The sequence below is a fragment of the Lepisosteus oculatus genome, unplaced genomic scaffold, assembly GCF_040954835.1.
Source record: "Lepisosteus oculatus isolate fLepOcu1 unplaced genomic scaffold, fLepOcu1.hap2 HAP2_SCAFFOLD_112, whole genome shotgun sequence".
NCBI lineage: Eukaryota > Metazoa > Chordata > Actinopteri > Semionotiformes > Lepisosteidae > Lepisosteus > Lepisosteus oculatus.
The window spans coordinates 74,710-96,116 of NW_027167663.1; the positions used below are offsets into that span (position 1 = coordinate 74,710).

At 47.7% G+C, this 21,407-nt stretch overlaps 5 non-coding genes across 5 annotated transcripts; 2 read left to right on the forward strand and 3 right to left on the reverse strand.

The window, feature by feature from the left end:
- Positions 1-4,408: 4,408 nt before the first annotated feature.
- Positions 4,409-4,525, reverse strand: LOC138226118 (U5 spliceosomal RNA). Its single transcript, XR_011184402.1, has one exon. It is a non-coding gene; the product is annotated as a U5 spliceosomal RNA (small nuclear RNA).
- A 394-nt stretch (positions 4,526-4,919) lies between these two features.
- On the reverse strand, positions 4,920-5,033 carry LOC138226131 (U5 spliceosomal RNA). Its single transcript, XR_011184415.1, has one exon. It is a non-coding gene; the product is annotated as a U5 spliceosomal RNA (small nuclear RNA).
- Positions 5,034-13,178: 8,145 nt separating this feature from the next.
- On the forward strand, positions 13,179-13,250 carry trnag-ucc (transfer RNA glycine (anticodon UCC)). The gene has a single exon. It is a non-coding gene; the product is annotated as a tRNA-Gly (tRNA).
- A 5,683-nt stretch (positions 13,251-18,933) lies between these two features.
- trnas-cga (transfer RNA serine (anticodon CGA)) lies at positions 18,934-19,015 on the reverse strand. The gene has a single exon. It is a non-coding gene; the product is annotated as a tRNA-Ser (tRNA).
- A 1,816-nt stretch (positions 19,016-20,831) lies between these two features.
- On the forward strand, positions 20,832-20,905 carry trnat-agu (transfer RNA threonine (anticodon AGU)). The gene has a single exon. It is a non-coding gene; the product is annotated as a tRNA-Thr (tRNA).
- The last annotated feature ends 502 nt before the right edge of the window (positions 20,906-21,407 follow it).

The following is a 21,407-nucleotide window of genomic DNA, read 5'->3' on the forward strand; positions in this document are numbered from 1 at the left end:
GACCCGAACCCTGGCGCAGACGTACTGCAGACGGAAGGCGGCCAGGGAGAGGAAGGAAGCTGCACGACTCCAGAGGCAACTCGAGGAGGAGTACAGCTCGGCTAACGGGGGAGGAGCCTTCAATTCAGCCCGGGCACGGGACCTGAAGGAGAGGCTCCGCAGACTGCACACGGAGAAAGCCAAGGCTTTCCTCGTCAAAGCACAGAGGGAGCATTACGAAAATAATGAAACCTGTTCCTCCTATTTCTTCAACCAGGTCCGGGGAGCCCAGAAAAAGAGGGTGATCCACAGCCTGAGACGGGGAGATGGAGAGGAAGTGCTGGACGAGAGCGACAAAGTAGAGGCGGCCACCGCTTTCTACACGGAGCTCTTTTCAGAAAAGCAGACGGAGGTGGAGGCAGGCGATGCTTTTCTGGAGGGGCTGACGGCACGAGTACCGGAGGAGGTGAGGGAGGACTTGGAGGGTCCGATCACGGCCGAGGAGCTGAAGGCGGCGCTCTTGTCCATGGAGAATGGCAAGGTGCCGGGGCCGGACGGACTCCCCAAGGAATTCTACACCTGCTTCTGGGACACCCTGGCGGCAGATCTGGTGGAAGTGGCGCAGGAGATCTTCCGCCGGGGGAAACTCGGAGACACCATGAGGGAGGGCGTCATCTCCCTGCTCTTCAAGGGAGGAGACGCCGCCGACCTCAAAAACTGGAGGCCGATCACGATGCTCTGCGTGGACGTAAAGATCCTGTCCAAGCTCCTGACCGGCAGACTGAGAACCGCCCTCCCCCACATCATCCACAGCGACCAGACGTGTGGGGTGGAGGGGCGATCCGTCAGCTGGAACCTCCAGCTGACCAGAGACGCCATCGCCTGGGCCGAGGACCGGAACGTGCCCATGATGGTGGTCAGCCTGGACCAGGAGAAAGCCTTCGACAGAGTGAACCACAGCTATCTGTTCAGGGTGCTGGAACGCTTCGGTTTCGGAGAGAGTTTCAGCCGCTGGATTCAGATTCTGTACTCTGACGTGGGCAGCAGAGTGAACGTGAACGGAAACCTGGGGGATTTCATTCCCCAGGAATCCGGAGTACGACAGGGCTGCCCCCTTTCACCCCTTCTCTATGTTCTCTTCACAGAGCCCCTAGCAGAGGCGGTGAGACGGGACCCCGTCATCGACGGCCTGGAGATACCGGGAGGCGCGGGGGAAACCCTGAAGATCTCCCAGTACGCCGACGACACGACGCTGTTCCTGAGGTCGGACAGGGGGTTGAGGAGGGCCCTGCAGGTCATGGAGCAATACTCCAGAGCCTCGGGGTCGAAGCTCAACCGCCGAAAGAGCAAACTGAAGTTCTTCGGGCCCTGGAAGCACAGGACGACGGCGCCGGAGGGTCTCGAGCTCTGCACGGAGCCCCTCAGAATACTGGGGGTTTCCTTCCAGAGCCAGGACAACGAGACCAACAACTGGACTGAGAGGATCGCCAAGGTGAACGCGAAGCTGGGTCTGTGGAAAACGCGGTCGCTGTCCTACACAGGGAAAGTGACGGTGTTGAAAGCAGACGTCCTGCCGGCTTTGGTTTACCTGGCGGTGGTGTACCCGCTGCCGGCCAGACTCAGACGAGCGCTGCAAGGGATGATCTTCGGCTTCGTCTGGGGCGGCAGGTACGAGTACATCACGAGAAACCGGATGTGTCAGCCGGTCGAGGAAGGGGGTCGAGATGTCCCACATTTCCCCCTGAAACTCGACTGCATCTTTTACTGCAACCTCTGTCGGGCGCTGCGGGAGCCCATCGGCCACAAGTACCAGTACTTTGTCAGGCTGTGGCTCTCCATCCCGATGAGGCACTTGGTCCAGTGGTCAAACACTGGGCCCAAGGCAGAGAGGCGACCAAAGTTCTACACCCACGCTGTCAAGTGGAGCAGGAGGTACGAGGCCACGAGACAGCCAGAGCTCTGCACCAACCACAGAGCTCTGTACAAAGAGGTGAGGGGGCATCTGGTCGCCGACGAAAGGCTGCGAATTCCCAGACAAGTCTGGGAAAGGACGCAGCCTAAAGAACTGGACAACGAACTGAAGGACCTCAACTGGATGGCCGTACACAAGAGACTGGCTACCAGAGAGGTCCTCTACAGACACTCGCTTACCAGGAATCCGCATTGCCCCCGGGACACGTGTTTCGTCGAGGAGACTCAGGAGCACGTGTTCTGAAGCTGCCCCTTCGCCAAGGTGGTGTGGGGCAGAACGGACAACACCATGCAACTCCTGGGGACGGGTGCGGTGCTCAGTTACCAGTACGTTCTGCTGGGGCTGGCACCTACCGGACTGGACAGGGGGACGCAGTTCCTGTTGTGGCTGCTGCTGTCCCTCACAAAGAAAGGCCTGTGGGACGCGAGGAACAATCTCATCCGGCACAACATCGAGTGGGGAGCGAGGGAGCTGGAGGAGAGGATCCTGGCGGACCTCAGGAGGAGGATGAAGCGCGACGTTGCAAAATGGGGTTTCCCCACGGCAAAGGAGCGCTGGAAAGGCCTATGGACCCTGTACAGGGATTAATGGGTTACAGCAAGTGGTAGGGTTTGGAGGGACACTCATAATAGCGCAAATCCGCCCACCCTTGCAAGGATTGAAAACGGACAATCACCGCCGTTCCGCCGTTGTTTTAACTTGTGGAGTGTTATTGTATGAGATGTTTTCCTTTTGAGATGTGTTTTTTTTTCCGAATAAAGTATATTTTATAAGAAAAAAAAAAAAAAAAAAAAAAAAATCTCTGTTATCAAGTGTTTGGTAGACACAGAGGCAGTGGCAGCAACCCACCGGGAAAACAGATTATAAGAGCCCAGGTTTCCCTTTACAATTTTCAATTTCCCAGGTTTGAAAGGTTCCTCAGGAGCAGGCCTTTTGAGCTGTTGCACCCGCACCTGAACTGTAGTTGAGTTCCTTTGATAAACATTACATCCACATTAGATACCACATAAGTGGTTACTGCTTCAAACCCGGTTCTCACCCAGTTTTGGGTAACCGGCACACCATTTGACTCCCACCTGGGTGTCCAACAGAGTGCATTTGTCGGGCTATAAAGGGCATTAGGCTGTGAGGGCATGCAGGGCGTCTGGTGTGCTGTCAGCTCCACACCCCATCATCCTGCAGCCCCATAATCTTTTCTAACCATGTCCATTTCTCTGCTTCACAGAGGTCTCAGACTACTGTTCTACAAGTATTGCTCACCTGACAGTTGCATCTGCAAAGTTGTTCCCTCGAGTTACTGGAAACATTTCTTTATTATGTGATTTACACATTACCACAGCTACTTCAGTCAGTAGCTGCAAAGCTTCTAATAGTTCAGAGATAAACCCAGCATTCTTAACTGGAGTCCCTGCCGTGTTGAGAAAATCCCTATTCCTCCACCACCATCCAAAATTGTGGCATGCACCAAATGTATATATAGAGTCTATATACATATGCAGCCATTCAAAACAAGCGGGGTATGCTGCGGTATAACACGGTGGGAGTGTCGCAGTATACCGCATCATACCGGACGCAAATTAGATTATGTTAATAGTATCCGGAATCACCTTGTAAAATCGCCAGGTGGAGCTAATAAAGGTTAACCTCTCCTGTACAGCATTTGAGCTGTCACCAGAAAACGTCAGTTTTGAATCCTGATCACTGCTGAGGGACAATCTTTATTCAATTAAGAATTTAAGGTGTATACTCTTTAGACTTTTAAATTTAAACAGTGTATTACAGCATGTTAATCATTAAACATTAAAAAGGCGGTATATTTTATAAAAGCAAGATTGTTCTGTTGGACAAAAGTACACAACCTACCACCTTTATCATAAATATTTTAAATATGCAGGAATATTTTATGCATCAAAGTCTTTACTGAAGATATTACTAAGAGTATTAATAATGAATGACCTTGGACAAGCTGTAAGCTCAAAGTATTACCCTGGTCCACATTCTTTGTAACCGTCTTTGTAAACGAAAAGAGTTTATTTTTTCATTGACAAAAAGTAACACCACAGCATTTAGTTGATCCGATCACGCAAGCCCAGGCCGCCTTCAAGGCCTCTGCCCTGCCGGTCGTGGTTGGCAATACACCTGGCCTTACAAACGAGCCAGTGGGGCCCGTTCAGCTCCGGGCTCATCGCCTGCGGCTCACGGCTTGCGAGCGTGCCCAATCCGTGCGATAACTCGGAAAACACCCGGCCACACTGTGCCGGAAACGACGCACTCTGGGAAGCCGCTATGCAGGCAAGGTCCCAAGATCCCCTGCGGCCGGACACTTCCCGCCCCCCAAAGAAAAGAGCGCCAATCAGACGGCCAGAGACCGAGGACTCGCGGAGCAGACAGCCACAATCGCCATAACAAGAGCAATTGTGAACGTTTTTGTTTTCTCTCTTTGACCAGCCCAGCTGTACCCCACCCGAAAGCAAGGAAGCGCAAAAATTGCATAGAACTCATTCATGCTCCTCTCCACGGAAATCTTTAGTAAAAGGCGAAAGATTTGTACGAGATGAAGAGAAACCAGAGTGCGTGGCTGCACAGCTGCAGGAGCCCAGGCCGCCTTCAAAGCCTCTGCGCTGCCGGTCGTGGTTGGCAATGCACCTGGCCTTACAAACTAGCCAGTGGGGCCCGTTCAGCTCCGGGCTCATCGCCTGCGGCTCTCAGCTTGCGGCCGTGCCCAATCCGTGCGATAACTCGGAAAACACCCGGCCACACTGTGCCGGAAACGACGCACTCTGGGAAGCCTCTATGCAAAGCGAGGTCCCAAGATCCCCTGCGGCCGGACACTTCCCGCCCCCCAAAGAAAAGAACGCCAATCAGACGGCCGGAGACCGAGAACTCGCGGAGCAGACGGCCACAATCACCATTACAAGAGCGATTGCGAACGTGCTTGTTTTCTCTCTTTGACCAACCCAGCTGCGACCCACCCGAAGGCAGGGAAGCACAAAAATTGCATGGAACTCATTCATGCTCCTCTCCACGGAAATCTTTAGTAAAAGGCGAAAGATTTGTACGAGATGAAAAGAAACCAGAGTGCATGGCTGATTAAGGCCATTTAAGGCCTTAATCTGGCAATTAAGGCCCACACCGATCCTGAGCCTCAGAACTCCGGGCGCAATTAAGGCCCAAACCAGTTCTGACCTTCAGAACTCCGGGCGCAATTAAGGCCCACACCAGTCCTGAACTTCACGGTAAGGGTCCAAAACCCGTTCAAAAACTCCACGCGCAATTAAGGCATAAACCAGCTTCGAACGCCTGTACACAATACCGCGGAACCCCTGCCAGACCAAATTCTGGGCTTACAGCAAACAACCCATTACATACACCGGTGTCTTCCCCGGGCCAGAGGAATTCAGAAACTCACGTTTACTCCGTCATCTCGGGCGATTCTCGCAGGGAGCAGAGATTTCCCAATCGGTCAGAGAGAGTCGGGACTTTTAAATAAAAGAGGAGTCCTTACCTCTTAGTTATGTGCGCGCTGACCATCTCTCCTGCCGATGGGAAGTTCTGCGCCTTCTGGAGCATCCGCCGACTACGCCAAATTTGTTGTAACAGAAGAAATAAGGTTCTTGATCCCGAGATGAAGTAAAACAGATGAGTTTATTGCATGCAAGGAACAATAAAGCCAAAGTCTTGTTTCCCGCAAGAAACAACAAAACCGAAGTATTGTTCCCCGTACTGTTACAAACTTTTGGGTTATATAGTGTTTTCTTCTCCGTTTCTGACGTCACTCGGTCTGATGGTAAAGAGGGGGGTTCATGGTATTTGGCCAGTTTACGATGTTCTGGACAAATGGTCAGTTTAACATTACACCCAGGGGGGTTCCTAGCTTGCATCTGCAATCCTTATCAGTTAACCCCCCTTTCCTGCCATAAACCCCAGTTTGTGACTTGAAAGTCTAAACCCCCTACAGAAAGGATTAAATTCAAACCCCCGTCTCCACATCTTTCTTCAGTATCTTAATAAAGTGAAGGAGCTGCCCCTTCGCCAAGGCGGTGTGGGGCAGAATGGACAACATAATGCAACTCCTGGAAACGAATGCGGTGCTCAGCTACCAGTACATTCTGCTGGGGCTGGCACCTACCGGACTGGACAGGGGGACGCAGTTCCTGATGTGGCTGCTGCTGTCCCTCACAAAGAAAGGCCTGTGGGACGCGAGAAACAATCTCATCCGGCACAACAACAAGTGGGGAGCGAGGGAGCTGGAAGAGAGGATCCTGGCGGACCTCAGGAGGAGGATGAAGCGCGACGTTGCTAAATGGGGTTTCCCCACGGCAAAGGAGCACTGGAAAGGCCTATGGACCCTGTACAGGGATTAATGGTTTACAGCAAGCGGTAGGGTTTGGAGGGACTCTCATAATAGCGCAAATCCGCCCACCCTTGCAAGGATTGATAACGGACAATCACCGCCGTTCCGCCGATGTTTTAATTTTGTGGAGTGTTATCGTGTGAGACGTTTCCCTTTGAGATGTGTTTTTTTTCGGAATAAAGTATATTTTATAAGAAAAAAAAAAGATTGTACCATAAAGATTTCCATGGAGAGGACTACGGTTTCCTGCAGGACTATGCCGGTAGGAGGACCAGGTTCCACAACTTCAAGGGGCTGTGTCGAGGCGATCCACAGTACTGTCAGGACCAGCCCTGGCAGTTTTAGGATTCCCATTCTGGAACATAGATGAGGCACATGGTACAGTTCCACTATAATTTTGAATATATTTTCCTAGCAGGACCTACAGTACAGTACCTAACTGCCTGCAGCTACAAAGGGGCACCCCCCTCTTTGATCGGGTTTGGACGTTTAACCCTATTCTGTGTTCTCCGGCGCCATTTGAGGTGGGCGATACAACCGGAGGTGGTTGCGATGCACCCACTTGTAGACCAGAGATTGCCTTCCCTTCTCAATCTGAATTCGATAAGCTACCGGTGATACCTTATCGACAATCTCGTGGGGTCCTGTCCAACTGGGTAAGTACTTCCGGGCCACCCCTGTGGGTTTGGCAAATTGGAAGTACAGGACCTTGTCTCCTACTTGGAGTTCCTGGTTAACTGCCTTTCAGTCATAGTATGCTTTCCTACCCTCTGCACTCCTTCCCAGATTGTTCTGGGCAAAAGCAAAGGTTGCCTGCAGATGTGCTCGCAGGTCTGACACATACTGATGGGCCGTAGCAGCCCCCGTCGTGCTCAGGTCCTCCACCCCATAAAGACAGTGTAGGGGAAGAGTCATCTTCCGACTTGTCATCATCTCAAAAGGTGGGACCCCCGTAGAGCAATGGGGCGTAGCTCGGATGGCCATCAGAACCAGGGGCAGCTTAATGTCTCAGTCCCTACTGCTGTTGGAGACAAACTTTTTGAGCATACTAACCACCGTTCGGTTTGCCCTTTCTGCCTGGCCCGAGGATTGAGGGTGGTAGGAGATATGCAACTGGGTCTTGACCCCAAGCATATTCCACAGGGTTGCCATTACTGTAGCTGTGAAATGGGTTCCCCGATCCGAGACCATGGTCAGGGGGAATCCCCATCGACTGAACACATGGTTCACCAACAGCACTGCAGTTGTCTCTGCCGTGTCGTTGGGTGCTGGGAGGCACTCAATCCATTTTGTGAATGCACACGTAACAGTGAGGAAATATTTGTTCCCTCTGGATGACCTCACCAGCGGCCCCACCCAATCCATTTGAAGATTGGACCAGGTGAATGTCATGCCCTTTTTCTGGAGTGGTGCACGGTGCAAGGGCCGTGATGGTTGGAACTGGCTACACGTCAGACACCCCTTTACATACGCGGCGATGTCTTGGCCCATGTGAGGCCAGAATGCCACCTGCTGGATAGTGTCGTATGTAGCCTTGATTCCCCGGTGACCCCCACAGGGTTCGTCATGAGCGTGTTGGATCATGACCCCCCGATGACAGTGGGGAACTACCCACTTTGGGACACCTTGTGCAACTGGTACACAAACCAACAACCCCTTTATAATTTTTAGGTTGTCTTTCACCTCTGCCAGCTCCTTCAGCTCCAGAGACTGGCTCAGCACCTGCTCCGAAAGAGGTTGACGCACTGGGTCAGCGATATGCTGATACATTTGCCCAATTGCTGGGTCCTGTTTCTGCATTTCCGCAAGATCGGTGTTAAAACCCTGTGACCCAAGCACTACAGATTGAGGGTCAGCTCCGACATCCTGTCTAGCCCTGCTTCGGGTGACCGCCTTGACCTCAGCCACGAATTCTGGGGGTAGCCATTCCTGCTGGAACTGCCAGGGTTCACCCTCTAAGGCGCCAGATTTGGCCAACCGGTCGGCCTCATCATTCCCGTCTTTGTCGGGTCCCTTCACCTGGGAGTGTCCCTTCACCTTCCTCCAGTAAACCATCATTCCAGCCTCGGTCGTGAGCTTGTCACTGGCCAGGAACAACTCTTTGTTCTTTACTTCCTTGCCCCGGGCATTTTTCATGCCGTTACCCTTCCAATACGGAACGTGAGACACGAAGCTATGTCGGGCGTAGTTCGAGTCACTACAGATGACAAACTGTTTAAGGCCATGTGTCAGGGCCTGCTGGAGGGTGATCAGCACCCCAGCTACTTCCGCATACTGACTAGTCTTTGGTCCTAGCTTATAGCGGGTCGGCCCACAGGGAGTATTGTCTTGCCAGACTACTCCTACCCCTGCTAGCACCTGCTGTTCGTGGCGAAAAGAGCAACCGTCAACATAGGCCATGGGTAAGCCCTGGCCCACGTTCTCATCGAACATGATTGTTCGGTAGCTCAGCAGCGGGAATTGTTTCTGGAGCTTCCATGTCAGTGTCACAGCCGTGACACACTTGGCCCAAAGCCAGGCCCTGTCCCAGGTACATTTTCTTGCTCTGTGCATAACGTACCTCTATCTCATAGCCTTGTAGGGCCATCATTCATGCCACAATCCTGCTATTTGACACCCTGCCCGCTTTCAGTCTCTGGCTATGCAGGAATGTCACAGGTTGGTGGCAGGTTTCGATGATGATCTTTTGTCCCCCAACATAACTACGGAAGTGTTCTACCGACCAGACCGTAGACAACAGGGCCTTCTCGCAGTCCAAGAACTTTTGCTCCACTGGGCTCAGGGCTCGACTGGCATATGCCACCACCCTTCACTCTTGGTTATATTCCTGACTCAGAGCAGCCCCAAGGCAGTGCTCTGAGAACCCTGCTTCAAGGTAGAAGACCTTATTTTTGTCAGGGTAGGCCAAGCTCGGCGCACTACCGAGTCTGCGCTTCAGCTCCATCACAGCCTGTTCTGGGGAAGGCCCCCACTCAAAGGGCACGTCTTTCTGCAACAGCTTGTGGAGGGGCCTTGCTATTTCAGCGTAATCCTCAATGGACTGCTGGGAATAATTACATACTCCCAGAAAGCTGCGCAGTTCAGACAGGTTAGTGGGCGACTTCATATTCTGGATAGCTTGGACTCTGCTGGACTGTGGCTGTATGCCTTGGGCTCCAACCAACAGTCCCACGTACTCCACTTGGGTCCTACACCACTGTCCCTTAGCCAGGGACAGTTTGGCCCCTGCACAGGAGAGCTGGGTCAACACATGCCTGATCTCGGCCATGTGTTCTTCCCAGGTCTGACTCCTCATCAGAATATCGTCCACATAGACCAGGTTGCCCCTGGCGGCTGCATCACTCATGGCTTTGTGCAGAAATATGTTGAACTCCGCTGGGGAGTTGGAATACCCAAAGGGGCATCGATTCCAGGTGAACTGCCTGTTTCCAAAGGAAAAGGCCAGTTTGTACTGGTCTGTTGGTTCTACCTTAAGGGTCCAGAACCCATTGGCCACATCCACTGTGGTGAAATATTTCGCTGTTGTCACCTTGGCTAACTCCTGATCTAGGTAGATCATTGGCCATCGTGACAAAGGAACCTGTTTATTCAGCTGCCGGTAGTCAATGGTCAGACGCCATTTACCATTGGGTTTCAGCACCGGCCACAGTGGGGAGTTATAAGTGGAGTTACACTCCCTTATGATCTGACGCTCTAGTAGAGCATCCAACGTCTGCTTTATGGACTCGTATGCCGTGAGGGGAATGCGATACTGCCTGACATAGGTTGGGCGGGCGCCAGGGGCCGTTGGAATGCGCACTGTGTTCAAATCCGTCACCCCGCAGTCATAGGCGTCCCGTGCAAACACTTCCCGGAAATCCTGGAAATTCTGACGCAGCTGCTGACGCTGGCTTTCCGTTTCCAGGGCATCTGCCTTGCCAACCTGTTCCTGTACCTGCTCTAGGAACCCCGCTTTTGACGGCATGGCGGTATCCCGGGTCGTACTCTCGGCTGAGTGGTCCATCGGAACACCTGCGTGTACTGTGTACACAACCATCTCATCCTTATCGCTAAGGTCCACCCTGCACACCTCCTGGTTGCAGAATCCCTCTATTGGCATAATTGCAATCATCCGCCGGGGGTAGGTGTAGTACACCTGCTCGGTTCCCCCCTCCCTGGCCAAGGGACCAGGGAGCTGCCCCAGTACTGGGATGGCTAGTTCGAAATCATAGAAACCATTGTCAATTACCAGTCCCATGTCAGTGCGAGCAGGGATTTTGACATCTTGTTTTGCTATGTTCTGCACCAACAGGCAGGTGGCTCGGCCATTCCGTTCCAGTCTGGGGGTACAACAGACTGCTAGGTTCAGTCTGATAAACTGAGCTGATGGTTGGAAGAAAACCATCTCAGCGTCCATTCTCTGTCCCTTCTTTAGGACAAGGCGTACTGGAAACCCTGCTGTTGACGCAGGAACGATCAGGTCCGATTCGTTTACTACCTGGCAGGCCTGAGGAATCGTCTGACCTGACCGAATGTTCTCGGGGTCACCGCTTAGAGAGTGGGCATCTGGGTCCACCCGTGTCCACAGCACACTGTTTACTGTGTCCAGCTGGGCGCCCAGTCGAACCAATAGGTACTTCCAATAGGAAGTAGTGAGCAAACTTCCTTTTTCCGATGGAGATGGAAGCTACACAGCTTCCTTTGCTCCAAATGGACCTATGAGATGGGGGTGCCCACCACAGAACCTGTGACTGCGTCACCAGGGTCACTTGACAGCTTGGCGACAGGTCCTCGAACAGACCTTCACTGATTATGGACTTCTCAGAGCTGAGGCTAAGAATTACATCATCAACCTGCACTTCTGCCACCTGGACCCCCTCCCACCACCATGGGGTGGTATTCCTGGACCCCCTGAGGTACCAGGGTGCACAGAAAGGACTCCCATTCATTACCGGACAGGGAGATCCACTCTTCTTCAGGGATGAAAAGGGGGTGTGCTTTACCTGGCGGGTCAAGCAGCTGCTTGGAGCACTGCTCCTGTAGTTGGGAGACCGTGGGAGTGCTGGCCTGGGCAGGACTTCCCTGTAGTTTTGGAAAGCAAGAAGAGACATTTATTCTCGTCCAGAGGAACCAGGAGGAACCTCCAACTCAGCTATAGTGTTCAGTGGGCACTGTGTGATCACAGCATAACCACTGAATCCCCCTTTTTGCTGTGCAACAGGCTTAGGGTTTTTGACCTGAGCCCACAATTTTCCACGCTGGCAGTCCACCAGAGGCTCCAGCCTGTCAAGCAGGTCTTGGCCAATGAGTAGTGGCTCTGTTTTAAACCTAGAGATGTAAACAGGATGCACCACGTTCATTGGCCCGAACCTAAGTGCCACCCACACTCCTGGCATGATCCTGGGTATAGCTGGAAATATCTATCTTACACGGTTCTACCTTAAGTCTGATGCCTTTTCCTTTCGCTACTCGTTTGAGCTCGCTGAGTAGATCGGCTGACATCAAACTAATTTCAGCCCCAGTGTCAATCAGTGCTTCTCTATCTAAGACGTTTTCAAGAGAAACCTTGATATAAATACGCCTTGCTTTGCCTTTCTGGCTGAGATTCCCTAAGAATTGTTGGAAGCCTGCCTTTTCTTTGACTTCAGGGGCGGGGTCAGCGCCCAACTCAGAGTCACAGCCTTCTTCCAGGCAGGAACCCTCCCACCCAATCAGATAGACTGAGGGAGGGGCTTGGGACGGATCCCCGCCTCCTCCAGTGAGAAGGGGCGTGGTCCCCCTAAGCTCATTCACACTTCCGGCATTCGGTGCGGAAGGTTTACCCTGTCCTGATCTCTCAGGCAGGGCTTGTTCAAGCCTGGCCAGGCGGGCTGCAGTCGACTCCCTTCGTCCAGTCTTATGATAGACTCTGCCTGAGCCCTTGCCTTCCCCGTAGCGCTCACGGCGGCTCTGACGCTTAGTGCGGTCCTGCCTGCCTATTTTGCGCCGGGGCTTAGCGAGCTCAGGAACCTCAGCTGCCTCGAGCTGAGGCGAGTCGTCAACCCTGCTGGCTTTAGTGGCGAACACGGCCGTTTTAGCAGGTTTTCGCTCTGAGGAAGCAGAGACTTCAGCTCCCCAGGCTTTTTGAGCCAACCTTCTAATGTCAGCCATTTTCATCGCTTTTGCATCAGTGTGCATCACAATCATTTTCCTGACTGAGGGATGCAGATTAGCAATGAATAAACCTTTGAAATTCACGTTCTCTTCGCAACCCTCTTCATTCCGCCCTGCAAAATAAGTGCGCCTAAGCCTCTGATAATAGTCGCGAGGGGCTTCAGCTTTTTCGTGCTTAATATGGTGCACAGCGGCCACGGCAGCTATGGGATCGATAAAAGCCGAAAATTCTCCGATCATTGCCTGACACAGCTCCTCAAAGCTATTACAGACCTCCGGTCCTTGTCTAGACATCCACGCAGGGCAGTCGTTGCTCCGAGGGGATCTACCAGCAGTCCGGCTGGCTGGTAGAAAGTCTCTATGCACAGAGTGGGACCGCGAGTCCTCACAAGTCACTCTTGTGCCTGGGAAGAAGCTGGTTCGTTCCCGGTCCAGCACTGCTTCTGAATAAGCTATTCAGGTTGTCTATGAGGGTCCAGCTGTAGGGTCCAACTGTCCAACACAAACACAATCTGTAGCGTTTAGCGTGACATAGTCTTGCAGGCATCGTGCTGTCTCACTGCAATACTATACCGCTGGAGGAAACAGTCCATCTGGCCATGAAACTCATTTGAACGTCTAGCTACAGCAACTAACAATATCATGATTTATTCAGGATTTGTGGAATCAGCACGTCCCGGAGACAGCTTCCGAAATCGTGAGCATTCTCTGGTGGTGTCCTGCAGGGCTTTTTGTGTGTGTGTGTTGGTGGTATAGTGGTGAGCATAGCTGCCTTCCAAGCAGTTGACCTGGGTTCGATTCCCGGCCAACGCAGTGGCGATTGGTTTTAAATGCTGTCATGAGCCTTGGATTGTGAATAGCAAAGCGAAGCCTTTTGAAAGAGCCAAAGCACTGCAAAACGGAATTGAAGGAGAATCTTAAAGGGGATTCTGAGCGGTGTCTGCATACACGCAGTCCGATACGGGTGCTGAAAGCTTGAGCTACTCTCAATGTCATGCTGCCTTTCCCCGGAGTAAATCTGTTACATTGAAAGAATGCTTCTGGCAGGTTCAAAAAGGGACCCTTGTTAATTGGAGAAATCAATGATTTCGAATGAATTCTGTATGCGTTAAAAGACAGCTATACACAGAAAACATGCAGGACACTGCTCATGATCTCTCAGTGCGTTTTTCCAAGCCATCTGACAAAGCCCGCCCACTGAAAACTGCAGCAGATCGTGTAAAGACGTTCAACTTTGTAACTACTGCACGCACAGGAAGCAGAATAAATTCCTCTTTTCAAACTGTCAAAGGTTTGCTTTGCGAACGCTGCAGGACATCGCACAATCTCTTTTGAACGGGGACAAACCATTTCTTATGGGGCGCAGTAAGTACAGAGCAGTAATACCGCTAGCAAAATAATAGTATCCGGAATTTCCGCAAGGTGGCGCTAATAAAGCTCAACTTCTCATGTTTGAGCTGTAGCCATCAAAGTCTTTAATGAAGATATTACTAATAGTATTAATAATAAATGAACTTGGACAAGCTGTAAACTCAAAGTATTGCCCTGGTCCACATTATTTTTTTCATTGACCGTCTTTGTAAAAGTAACACCACAGCATTTCGCAATCACGCATTTTTTTCCAATCATGCAAAGTACAGTAATTTTTGAGAATCGATTCACCATGCCTTTCACATGCTCATAAAAGAGGTTGATTTAGGAACATAAACATATTACCGTATGCAAACTGTACTGTATACAGTTTGTATATGTATATGTATATGTATATGTAATGTCTTAACTGTGCCCGTTTAAGTATTGAATATTTATTTGGAATCTTCTCTAGTTGTTCTGCATATGTATTCGCTAATGAAGCTGTGTGTTCTGAGCCTGGTTCTCTACATTTCTGTATGAACCAGCTTAGAGGGCTAAAGACAGCTTGTGTTTAAATTGAGTGTAAGGTAATTTATGCTTCTAAAGTCATGGTCAGCATTTATTATTGTACTGTGCTGTAAACTTCTTCTGTGCCTAATTACATTATTTTATAGTCGATAATGTTTCTGTAGTGCTTTTTCAGCCCTCAGCATGTGTCTGCGCTGGTGGTGCTGTGGGTTAGGTTCCTGACTCCTATGTCACATGGTCTGTGGTTGAATCTCATGGAACTATGACTTTAATTTTTAACAAACATTTCTTTGAAAAAATGAAACATTTCCCTTGGTCAGAGATTAAATAAAACCTCACTCGCATCAAAACAAATTTATATTTCTAAATATCACAACATGATCGAATTTACGTCTTTTTAATAACAATGAATAGTCACCTATGCGTTACAAAATAAACATTTATATTGATTTGAATCGCGTTTTGATTTAAATCGTAAACGCGTGTTTAAATATATGTGTTTAAAGGCGATATACTGTATAAAAGTGCTGATTCTAATGGAATGTGTTCGGCCGGGGATTCAAAAAAATTATTTTTTTTAATTGCGAATCTAAGGAAAATTGCAGTATAACTTTGTTCATGCACAAACAGTGGCATGTTACATTATAATTTGGGTGTCTCCTCTTGCCAGAAAGCTCTAAATTGCATTTTGAGTGCGGTTTTTGACTTTTTCTAAATTGCAACCCATAAATAAAGCTGATACAGTTTAGACTTACTGTATTCTAAACTGTATTACAACATCACATTGGACAATGCAACGTAAATTGCAAAAATGCACTTGGAATCTGTCCAAGCCCTACTACGAAAATTATTTAAACTGCGACACTTATCATTCATCTTTAAATAAACTTTATTTTATATAGCGTTTTAAGCGAATAGATAATTAGATTGCTCATAAACCTAATCGCTTTTTCTACATAAACACAGCGTGATTGCTCTCTGAAAATGCTTTTTTCTTTATATTTAGGCTCAGATTTCAACTATAGATCGTATTATTATGAACTTTCTTGGAAAAATGTCTTTTATGTAAACCATGTTTGCTATTAATTCATTTAGGGCTAAAATACGTTCATTGTCTTCCAATCGAGTCGAGTTGACATTGGAAGCTTGCCACGCCCGGACTGTTACACCAACGCATTAGCATGTTGAAGCGATTTCATTGAGGAGGCCATCTACTAGTTAACACTGTACTTCCTACTTTGAAAATACCTGTGAAATTGGTTTAATTCGTCACAGCCAGCACTCCGGCAGAGAGGGGGGTTGTACTCGTTAATGTCTGATGACATACAAGTGGAAAGATTACAGATTTTAATCGTTTTTTTTCTGAACCAGGGAAAATCTGATCATGTTTCTCTATAACAATAATAAAAAACTTTATTTTCAATTATTTTACATATCCCGCTTGCACATCGCATGACTTTAATAAATCTATTCTTTATTAATACTAAATAAATAATACTAAAAATACTTCAGCAAAGAGGTCACTTGATTTTTGGAATAATTCCAAATAGCACAATGATCCACTGGCATTCCTGAAGTCTGTTTAGTGCATAATCTTCCAAATACAATCACTAAGCAATTATAAGAATTATACCATCCTATTTCTTTGTGATGTCCTGTAAAAACTAAACCTATTTTTATAAGGCTTTTACTCAAAAGATTTCCAAACACACAAAGCATTTGTGAAGTACTATAGTATTTCTAAAGGTTACTGGTACAACATCAATCATTAAAGCTTAACAATAAAGTTTAGATTGCTGACTATGGACTAACTACATTAACTAACTGCAATGCAACACTATACATTTTACAAGAATATCTGGTTGAATTCTTGCATTTGTAGCCAATTTAATGCGAGAGAAATAAGCCAATTTAATTATTTCACAAAAAATAATGTGATATAAAATGGATGTTTTTAACTTTATTGTAGTGTTTTAGAAACTAATATGTCTTCAAAAATGGTTGTTTTTCACTCCTAGGAATGAAAGCTGTTGTTATATAATGTTTATTTTCAAATTTTGAAAAATCAAAGGATTCTAGCTTTCTCCCCTTGCAGGCATCGGACACAGAGAACCTCATGGTTTTCCTAAAAATCATTTTTTATGTTCCCTGGTGTTCCAAACTTAGTTTTAATCAATTTTAATTTGTTATTATGTTAAAAACAGGGTAATAAATTTCTAATTGGACTATAAATAATGTCATATTGTCTGCTATAAAAATGATGTTTTCAACTCTATTGTAGAGATTCTAGAATCAACTAATAGAGAATTGAAATAAAAAAGGGCATAAGAAAACATTGCCAACAACGACCACAAGATGGAGATATTGTCTAGACATTACCAACAACGACCACAAGATGGAGATATTGTCCAAAGAGGCAAGAAGGGCAAAGCTGCGATAAGGTAAAATCATTTTTTGAAAGAGATTGCTGTCAGAATGCACAACTGAATCCCAAACAGAATCTCTAGTCAAATATGATCATTTGTGAAACAGGCAAATGAGTCTCTCAGGTGCCCATTGCTCATTTTCAGACACATTTATGCAATACTTTCACCATGCGTTGAGCAATAGGGATTAAAGATACCAGAGGTAAGGTTTAAAAGTGATTCTGAGGTGCAACACATCAGCGATACAGCTAGGCATCTGAAATGCGGGGTTTGAGAGCCCTTCAGGGAACACCGTACCCTAAAGGTACCAGAAGTCCACTAGTATAAGCATTAAGTCACTGTCACCCCTGTTACAATGTGATTGCTACATATCTTCATTTCTTTGGTTTTTAAGGAGTAAGAGTGCAGGGGGTCTAAATCTGCGATCCAGTGTGTTGAAGTATTTCACAACACTACCTGTAGCCCGTATGGAAATAAATACTAATTCTGATTATTGCCCTGGGCATGTACCAATAAATCACTGAGCATATATCACTGTGTTGAAGCTAGAGACCTGTATGTAATATTATGGTGCTAAAATGTCATTTTCACATATATTAATGTAATAAATGATTGCTTATGCTTAATAAACAAATCTAATTAAAATAAAAACTTAAGTTTTGTATTTGTTTTGTACCATAGAACATGATTTTCTTTGTATTTCAAGCCCACAAAGTGTCCAAATGATGCACGACATGATATAAGGAAGATTATCACATGAAAAATCGGTATTATCTTTCTCATGAAAATGCATTCCTTTCATTACCTTTTAATTTTTAAAATGAACTCAAGTTGTGTATAATGTAATAATTTAAGTAGAATAGATTCTAATAATATAATGATCCAGTGTGTTGCACTACTTCACTGCTTCACTGTTCTATGCCGTATGGAAATAAATCCTCAGACTGCTTACTGCCCTGGGCTTGTACCAATAAATTACAGGAGCACATCTATATATCACTGCGTTGAAGCAGGAGACAGACAATCACTGCAAACACATCCTAAATACAGTGTTCCAGCACCTTTGACCTCATCCAGAACGTATCATTTCTTGAAAGGGATTGCTGTCTGAATGCACATCTGAATCCCAAACAGAATCTCTAGTAAAATACGATCATTTGTGAAACAGGCAAATGACTGTCTCAGGGGCCCATTACTCATTCTCAAGACACATGTATGCAGTACGTACACCATGCATTGAGCAAAAGGGATCAAAGACACCACAGGTAAGGTTAGAAGTCATTCTGACTATATTCTAAAATATTGGACTCATATTCTTATGATGGCAGACATGATGCTGCGTTTAAAACCGGGGTTAATGGACATTATATGACTGTCAATTCTGTTTTGTTTTGGAGACACTTGGCTGCCTATATGGTACAGTGCAGCGTGAAGGAAACATTTTCCAAAACTGTGTCAGCTCAAAAGTTGTAAGAGAACCTCTCCAGCTGCTTTAACTCTCTTCATTTTTGTCATTTAATTGTCTGTCGGCACGATGTGGCAGCGTTGCATGACAACCCATCTCACCACGGAAAGGAACCTAACAGCTTTGGTAAGAGAGGAGAAAAGGACCTGGCCAGTAAGGGGCTCGAACCCACGACTTTGGCGTTATTAGCACCATGCTCTAACCAACTGAGCTAACCGGCCTCACGACAGTGATCCTCTCTGTGCAGCGCCTTTTACTTCTATTGACAAATGATAGCGATTCGAAGAGAGATCCTTCAGACCAGCAAGCAAACCCACGGCTATTTCGGTTTTCTATCTAGGCAACGTTGGTGTCTGCAATAGCATACATGAAAGCGTGATGCAATTTCTGTGGGTACATTTGTTGCACGTCATGCACAGTAAGAGTGTTTCTAACACCAAATAAAAAGTCAACAATTAACGATCACGCCTTCTCCTCAGTTAACCCACTGAAACCCTTGCTGTTAACAGTTCTTTACTGCGTGCTTTACGAGCACCTACATATCGTGTCGGTTCTTTCAGCTTTATTCATTAGGTTTTCAAAGGCATAAGTAGAGCACCAGAGGTCTGAAGAACTCATTTCCATGGCAGCAGGGCCAAGTGATTTAGCGTATTTATAGTACCAGGAAAGGAGAAGCGGCACTTCGCCTTTGCCACAGAGGCACAAGGATACGTGTGGCAAACGCCATAGTCGGCAGGATTCAAACCTGCGCAGGGAGTTCTCAACGGATTTCGAGTCCATCGCCTTAACCACTCGGCCACGACTACAGCGAGCTCACCCCCGCCGCATTCCTCCTATAATCTAACACGGAGTGCGAGGTGGCTGCGGAAACGTTTTCAAAGTCGCTCTCTGTTAAAAAAAAATAAATACCTTTGACAAAATACGTGCCGGCAGACAGACATGCCTCAGAGGGTTTAAGGCTGGCTTCACTTTCAAATGATAAAGTCTCCCCGTCCGGATGTCAAAATGCAACTTTGGCAGACAGAAAAAACATCAACAAACCACAAATGTGGACAAGGATTTTACAAGCTGCACCACACTGCACTTTCCAAAGCATTTACATTCCTGTTAGACGCAGGAATTGCCTTTGATTTGCGCGCTTACGAACGCCATGAAAAACGAAACAAAACTAAAGCCCTCAGCTCCTGCACTTGATTATAATGCCGTTACGTGTCGAAGCAGGAATTTATGTCATCCTACCACTGCAACACGGGGAATAGAGGGAAATGAGCACACGCTACGTACGTCTCAATCACTCCCTAGAGTCGTAAGGCGCATTGAAGGGTGCACCCCCATCATTAATCGTTGCGCCTCTGTGAAAGGAAAGCTCTTGAGCAGTCTTTGAAACAGCTCGGATTAAACACTTGATTGCTTCCATGTGCATCTGGAGCCCATTTCTAATTTTCACTTCACGCCGCCCAAAGCATTTCTAAAACATGAGATTCGCGTTTGGGAATGCGCCCTGCCCTACGAATAAAACAGGTCTACGGGTCAGAAACCTGCTCCACGGAAAACAGTTCTGTTGCGCTTTTGATCAAAGGGAGATTCGCTGTTCTTACTTTTTGATGACATAACACCCAAAGGGGCTTCTTTGGAGCTGGATTCCAACCAGCATCCTAAAGTTTCTTGGCGGTATCCTTTACAGTCCTCTGTTCGGTCGACAAGGGACAGAAGGGGGCAGCTTTCCTCACACACACAGTGCAATGTACTGTAGTGTTCCCGTTCATTGAATTCGCAGTTCTGCATCAGACCTCTAACTCGTTTCCTTAGCTTGGATTTAAGCCACGAAGCAGGCTTCTACTGTATAAGGAATCACAAACTATTTGAGAGGCCATCATCCCAGGGGGAACTGACAAAGTCTATCCCTAAACACCTAGCGCAATCTCTCGAGAGACTGTCAAAAATCGCTTTCTCCATTTCCGTTGCAAGTAAGTGAAAATGCGGTCTCAAACCAGAGCCACTTGGCAGCAGCGGCACGTAAATACTGTTACTGTCACTGCTCGATACTGACGTTAGCCTACTATACCATGTTCAGCCACCGCTAGGAAATGTACGGCTCTAGTACTGGAGCAAACAACAGGAGGGCCAAAGGCACACGGGCACACATGTCAGACATGGAGAGTGACGAGAATGGGACTCAAACCCATGCGTGCAGAGTACAGTGGATTAGCAGTCCATTGCCTTAACCACTCGGCCACCTCATCTAGGAAACTGGGCTGTCCAGACATGGGTTGCCGCGCTCCAGATGATCTTTTTCTTTTTTTTCCCTCGTACTCGAGGGTCATTTTCCTGTTCCACATGCGATTTCAACATTTTCCTTGGGAGATGTCAAGCCAGCAACCCACTACTGTGGTTCAGTGGCCATTGTGGAGTTCAGTGGCCCTGTTGTACACAGAATGCACATTGAGCTCCTTGGACATGAAAAGTTCCAGATAAAAGCCATTTGTCATCCTTTCTCTTGGTGTCGATGTTGCTATTGTATGTAAAGGTGGCAACTTGCTCAGCGAACAGGCGGAGCACACACCGAATGCAGATGTGTCTGAGTGGTGTGTCCAAGTGGCTGCAAAACGACAGCACTCCCAGGGCGCCGTGGCTTAGTTGGTTAAAGCGCCTGTCTAGTAAACAGGAAATCCTGGGTCCGAATCCCAGCGGTGCCTTTTTTGTTCTGTGTTCTTGAACAGAACTGGTCATTATGGACAACCGCCTACAGCTAGACTTAATTAAATGCAAGTATTCATTTCCTGTCTTTAACGCGACTTGTTTTTCTTAAAATGGATGCAACTTGCAAAACATGAAATACAAACCTTGCTAATCAGCGCAATCGGCTGGCAAAAAAAAAGAAGTCAGCAATGTTTTTTTTCTTTAACCTTAACCCTGCTAATGGAGAAGAGTTAAACGACTGAGTCTATGCAGCTTAAACGGTCCGCACGTCGGGTTCTTAGCTGAAAGGGTGGTAAATCCCGCTCACCCCAGTCCTTAATCTTTTAAAAGGATACAAAATTGAACCTAGTCGCCACATCACATACATCCTGTTCAATAATAAAAAGGTAACATCTATCCTCGCTCCAGAGTAAATCTCACGTTGAGGGCACCTTTTTTTTTCACTTTACCGTGAATCGAGCTCGGCTGCACAGAGGAGAGAGCAGAGCAATGAGGTCA